We start from the raw sequence: 7,483 nt of genomic DNA, 5'->3' as shown, positions 1-7,483 counted from the left end.
GTGGTCTGGTATTGTTTATAAATACTGAAAAACAATGTAGTGCTGCAGTAAGGAAAATCAATACATAAATGATTTTGTGCAACCGTAGGTATGTTTGAGTCATTCCTTCGAGCACCTTCTGTGCAACATCTTTCTTCTACTCTTTAGTGTCAAGTTTGACGAACTCAAAGAGTCAAAATAGTTACAAGTTTTGTTATAAAAAAAATAGTTACAAGTTTATGTAATGGTATGCCGAGAGAGAGAGAGAGAAAGAGAGAGAAAGAGAGAGAGGGCAATTGGGCTTTTGCCACATCATCATGGTGTATTGACTTCAGTTGCTTTTTCTAAACTTAGTAGTTGATGACGTTGGAAGTGGTCATTTGTTGTTTGCCTTCGCGTCTTTATTAGACCTATCCATAGGACCATACATGATATCATCTACTTCTCATAAAGTAAAACCAAAACCAAAAATAATTCACCAACATAAGGAAGCAAATGGATATGGAATCTGTATCTCTCAGACTGAATCACTCTCATGGCAAGACTTAAACCTTGAACCTGCACTAGAAACAACACAAACCATATTAGACTCAATGTTGGTAGGAAGATTTGTTGCTAACAGACCTTTCAACAAATTTGCAGTCCACTCAAGCATCAAGGCAACATGGAACTTCATTTAGAAATTCCTTATTGAAGATTTAGAACCCAACATGTTTTTATTCACTTTTCATTCTCCCCAAGACAAACTCAGAGTACTCAATCAAGACCTTTGGAATTTTAAAGGTTATCTCCTAATCCTTAAGCCTTGGTCCCCTGGGTCAATACTCCAAGAAATCAGTCTAAAGCACTCAATATTTAACTTCCAAATCCATGGACTGCCATTAGACCACTTAAAAATGCAACAAACATATGAAAAACTCTAGGCAGCCCGATAAAGGTTGAGGAGGACCCCATCTTCGGAATAGCTTACAGAAAATTCATCAGGCATAAGGTAGAAATTGATATCACAAATCCTCAACAACAAGGCTTTATGCTGCAAAGATTTGGAAATCAAGAGACTTGGGTCTCTTTCAAATATGAAAGACTTGGATTTTTGCTATTCATGTGGTCGACTGCGTCATTCTCAAATTTTCTAGAGCAATCTGAAAATCCCACCCACAAAGGTAAGCTACAAACCATGGCTGAGAGCCGAATTCACAAACCTAACCACCACTCAATCATTCTATCAAACACAGGACAACCAAGAATCAGATGTGTTTTTTTCAGATCGATATACTCAAGTATCAGAGTCTCAAGAAAGAAGAAGAAAAGGAAAGGAGCTTCAAATCACAATCAATTAACAACAAAGAAATAGCCAAATCTCTTTTCTAAATCAGAACAAGCTTACCAACAACAACGAAAAACAATCGGCAACAGAGCAGCCTGAACTTTACCATTTCTTTCCATCGCCAGAGTCGCACCAGGAAAATTGACCCCATAAACATTCCATTTAAAAGGCAGAAAGCCTCAATTGCCACTGAAGTCTCTCAACCTCCAAAGAAAAAATTCCTGCCATTAGTGAAAATAGAGGCACCAAGTGAGATCCATGTCACAACCAATGAGTACCAAACAAAAGAGTCCACATTAGCTCTTACCCTACTGGAAATGCAGTTAAGTTTAAGAGGCAAAATACAGAAACTCAAAGGGAAGGCCGCATGTCACCTTATCGTAGACATACACGTCCACTTCCACCTCCAGGAAAGTCCAAACAAGCTAAAGAGACAAGCTTCGAAATGCCTCCCCCTCTGAATGAAGAAAATGGCTCAGAATTGTTGGGGTTTAGCTCGACCAAAGGCAATCAGCAATTTAAGGACTAATATTAGGAAATATAACTCGGACGTCATCTTTTTGTCGGAAATCTTGATGTTGGAACAACGCACCATATCTATTGTAAATAGTATAGGTTTCTATCATTTTGTTAGCTATCCAGCTTTTTGTATCATATAGATATGAATGCTATTTTAGTTTTAGTTTACTCAGATCTTCCACATCATCTATGGTTAATTACCTATGTTTATATGCCGACTCAATGGAATTACAAAACAAATTTCTAGACTCATTTGGATTCAATACACCAAGCATTTCCAAGGCCATAGATATGCATTGATGATTCTAATGATCTCCTAAATCAATCAAAGAAACATGATGGGCGCTCGATCCCCTCCAATCAAAATGGAGGAATCAAATCTCTAATAAAAAAAATAGACTCATTGACATAGGATACACAAGTTAAAAATTCACATGGCCGAACAATAGGCATGTAAATGCACTTATCAGAGAAAGATTAGACAATGGAGGTTATTTTTTTCGAATGCTAGACTGCAACACTTAGCTTCATCAGCCTTGGATCGCCATCCACTTCTACTACACACAACAACTAATCATCAAAGAGTCTCGTCTTTTAAATTTGAAGAATTTTAGATTCATGAACCACTTAGCCACAACATTGCCAAAGAAGCATGGAACAAAAACTACTAGGACAATTTGGCCTACATATTATGCAAAAAAATCAAATCAACAAAGGAGGCTCTCAAGCTATGGAATAAAAATCATTTTAGGCGAATTCAGAACAATATACTGGAAATTGAAAGAGAGTTACTTGAAATGCAAAGTCGCCCCATGACTTCTTACAACCAAGAAAAAGAGAAGCTCCTGCAACACAACCTCCAAAAGCAAAGGGAAAATGAAGAAATATTTTGGCGACAAAAATCAAGAATTGTTTGGCTCACATCCTCGGATCTTAACACAAAATTTTTCCATCTTTCAACAATAATCCGAAGAAGAAGCAATGTGATCGACTCCATCAAACTGGGACCAGGTAACTGGTCCATGGACTCAATTGTTATTTAATCCTCTTTTATTCATTACTTTACAACAATATACACTTCCTCCAATCCGCAAATTCTAGAACAACTAGACAATCTTTTGGAAGCAAATTTTGGATTAGGAAAATGAATTATTCAATGCGGTGCCAAGTGAAGACGAAATTTTTGGGGCTCTAAAACAGATCCCAAACCACAAAGTGCTAGGTCCAGATGGAGTGATTGCACTCTTCTATAGACACTATTAGAGCATCATAAAAAAAAGAGGTCATCGAAGCTGCTCAGAATTCTTTCAGAAGTGGAAAGCTCTTGAGGCAAATGAATCACACCAACATAGCACTTATCCCAAAAATCCACAATCCAAGTACTCCAAGCTAATATCGACCAATCAGTTTAAAAAATGTTATCTACAAATTCATCACAAAAATACTGGCAAACTGATTCAAATCTAGACTAGCCAACATAATCTCCATTCTTCAAATAGTTTTTGTTTTGGGCTGCAACATAAAAGAAAACACCATAATCGCCCATGAATTGTTCCACCACCTCAAAAAGAAAACAGGACAAAAAGGATTAATGACCATCAAGCTTGACATGGAGAAAGCTTTTGATCTAGTTGAAAGGGAGTTTCTCTTTATGATAATGAAAGTATTGGAATACAATCAAAGATCGATAAATTTGATAAATGAATGTGTCACAACTACAACCTTTTCCAATATAATAAATGGCTCACCAAGAGGTTTTTCAAAGCGCAAATAGGGCTACGACAAGGAGACCTGATCTCGCTCTTTCTCTTCATACTGATCATATAGGCACTATCAAGAATTTTGTTAAAAGCCAAAGCGCATGGGTCACTTGAAGGAATACGAATCAGTCCACTTATTTCACAGCTGCTCTTTGCAGATGACACTATCATTTTTGCCAAAGCAACTGAAAAAAAATGCCAAAGTAATCTCTGAAAGTTTAGAAAAATATTAGCAATGGTCGGGGTAAAAAATAAATTTGAGTAAATCCTCCATCTTCATCACAAGAAATACATGTTCAGTGTCCAAATCAATCATCACATAATGGCTCCCATATAAAGCTTCTTCAGCGATAATAAAATACTTAGGCCTTCCAACTTCATTTAGCAAGAACAAAAAAGTGAACTATAAAGAAATGCTGACTAAAGTGGAAAACAAATTGGAATGATGGAAATTGAAGTTACTATCACGAGTAGGAAGAACAATGTTGATTAGAACAGTTGCAAGCACCATCCCATCTTATTATATGATTTCTTTTCGACTACCAAAAACAGTATGCAAGATCCTTGACACCAGTTTAAAAAATTTTTGGTGGAGATTTCCAAGAAATAAAACCCACAATCTGACTTTAAAATCATGGAAATTAATATGTCAACCAAAAAGTCAGGAGGATTTGGTCTCAGACTGATGGAAAATATGAACCAAGCTTTATTAGTAAAGACGAGATGGGAAATGACTGAAAGACAGAATGGATTATGGCACTCCCTCCTCTCAACAAGATACCTCAAACATTTGGATTTTTGGAATGTAACACCAAAACCGTTTGATTCTAGTCTATAGAAATGAATTCTCCAGACAAGAGACCTTCTCAAACAAGGACGATGCAACCAAATTAATAATATAATTTCGGTTAATGTCTAGTTAGAACCGTAAATCTCCTTTATGGAAAATTTCAAACCAAAATCATTACATGAAATGAACCAGATCCACCCTTCTCTAAAGGTCTCAGACATAATCACAGGCCATCCACAGTCTTGGGATATATAAAAAATGCATAATTTATTTGATCAAGAAAACATCTCAGAAATCCTAAAGATACATTTGCCGATAATCTCCTAGAGACAATACAAGATAATATGGTCCTCGAATCATAATGAGAAATTCTTCGTTAAAACATCTTATCACATAGTGGCAAGAAATCAAAATACAGTTCAATTGAATCCCCTACAGGCCTTCTTTAAACCTTTTTGGAGTTTAAAGATCCATGACCGTCACAAGCTGTTATTATGGAAACTACTTTGGAACATCCTCCCTACCAAATCAAGAGTAAGCGAAGTCATCCCTCAGCTTGAATCTGAAGAATGTCCACTATGTAACCAGGAGGAAGAAACCTCACTACATCTCTTCATAGTTTGTTCAATAAGTCGGATATTATGGCAACAAAGCTCTTGGCCACTAAATCTCGCAAATCTGCCAATATAGTCTAGAGGCAAAGAAACAATGTAGTCCACAACCACTCTTCCCTATCTTTAGAGACGGCAAAAAACAGATTGAACAAGATCTGTCAAGAACACAAGCATGCATGGGAAGGAAAGAAGAAAATTCAAGATGATGCCTGGAAACCTCCATCACAAAATTTTAAAAGCTTATCCTGCGACGCCGCAGTTAGAGATTTATTCTCAGCAGCAACAACAATATGTAAAGACCATAATGGAGAAATCCTGGAGATTAGAGCAGAAAAAATTCTAACCATAAATCCCTTGATAGCCAAAGCTTCAGCAACACTCTTAGCCTCCAAAATGGCATCCCAACATCAGCAAATACTGGCAATAATTGAAGGTGATGCCCAATCCGTCATCATAGCCATTGAAAGCACAGACTCGACCCCGCATTAACAAATCTCCCCATCATTGAAGACATTCAACAAATCTTCCGTCATCACCAGGAATGGAAAGTAAATGTGCACATTCAGTAGTGCAATGGGCAGCAACTAATCTAGTTTTTGGATACATACCTTTAGATGTGAAGATTATAATGGAGCTATTTTTTGTTCTTTATTATGAAATGAGGAGGAAGAAAGAGTAAGTGTGACTTACCAAAAAAAAAAAGAGAAAAGAAGTACATGTCCAAGAAGGTGATTAACCATTGTTTGGGTAATATCATTCATTCTCAAAACTTTTTAAATTCTCAACTATTCTCATAATTTTATTTCTAAATATTATCCAAATATTAAATACTTATCTGCTTCAAAGTTTAAACTTTTCATTTAATCATTACTTAATCATTACTTAAATACAAACTTCAACACAAAAGTAATATTACCAATTATATTCAAACAAAATTTTAAATTTTTATCTATTCACTTTTACAAATTCCAATACAAATACTTATTTTAAAAGTTTTTTTTTCAATTTTATCTCTCTCATTTCTCAAAACTCAATCAAACATCTTCACTCAAAATATTTCATTACTATTCACAATTTTTAGATAATTTAAGCGTCCAAACATGTTCTAAATTTTCCCTTGCCTTCTGATAATTGTTCTTTCCCTTAACTAGAGTGTGCATTATCTCCTTGATTGGTGTACTCATTAGTAATCTCAATTGTGGGCTTTTTAGTAGCTTTGCGTGGTACTTTTAGGTTTTAGTAGATATTGTATCGCATACCGGACTTTCAATCTATTAATCTATTATGAATAATGTTATACACCATACTCTTATTTATTTTTATTCTACTATGTAAGGTGTGGTGTTATATTTGTCACCAATGAATGATCTTTTATTAAATTATTTTTTATCATCTAATGATGATAAATATGTCATATCTTATATAGTTAGATGAAAGTAAGATAACAGTGTGGTGTATAAAATTTTTTATCTATTATAGTTCGATCCTTATAAATGATATTAATATAATTGCTTTACCAACTCATTTAAATTTCAAATTTTTAATCTTTCTTTTCAAGATTCTATAGAACACCCATCTGAATGATATTACAGGGCATATTTCGGTTTTGGTTTTTGATTTACCTCTATTGTTTTCTCGGGACCTCAAGGTTTCCTGATAAATCTTCATGTTCTTAGGAAAACTGAGAATTCTGCAACCACATGATTCTGCAACCACATGAGTAAGCCCAATTTGGTTGGGCTTTCATAATTATTACAACCCTGAAAATAAAGCAGATCAAAAGAAAAATAAATAAATAAATAAGATCAGGAGAATAATAATTATTACACATACGTACATGATCATCGTGGGCTGCTCAAGCAGTACTTGATCATCAAACATGACAACATTACTCCCACTGATCATCAAAAAGCCCTATATATGATGATCTCTACCTTAAAAAACTATATAAATCAAGGGAAAATAAGTGTCAAAAAGAAGTGATTTGGTGAGCAAAGCAAGCATATACATATACATATACATATATATATATATGGAGTCATCATGTCAAAACACGGAAAAGTAGGTCCAATCATTAGTCAAAACATGACCTTAATTATTGGTGAACAGAAATGCTACGCCCATCGCTCAGAACGTCCTGCTCTCCCTTCCCGCTATACGTGGCATGCCACGTTGTTGTTTTTAAAAATTAAAAAAGTATAGCTTTTTTTTTTTTTTAAATTAGAATAGTCTTCGTCTTCAAGCTTGGTCTTCAAGCCAACCGAAACCCATTTCAACTTTCTACTTTCGTCTTCGTCACCTTCGTCTTCAAGCTAGAGGAATCCATCTCAAATTTAAAAAGTATAACCTCCTTCGTCTTCGAGCCAACCGATGTCTTCAAGCTCGTCTTTTTTTTTTTTCAGAGAAACCCATTGCAAATATAAAAATTAGAACCTCCAACGTCTTCAAGCTTCGTCTTCTAGCCAACCAGAACCCAGTCCAAATTTCATCTTCG

The sequence above is a fragment of the Juglans microcarpa x Juglans regia genome, chromosome 3S, assembly GCF_004785595.1.
Source record: "Juglans microcarpa x Juglans regia isolate MS1-56 chromosome 3S, Jm3101_v1.0, whole genome shotgun sequence".
In the NCBI taxonomy this organism is placed as follows: domain Eukaryota; kingdom Viridiplantae; phylum Streptophyta; class Magnoliopsida; order Fagales; family Juglandaceae; genus Juglans; species Juglans microcarpa x Juglans regia.
This window is presented reverse-complemented; position numbering follows the sequence as displayed.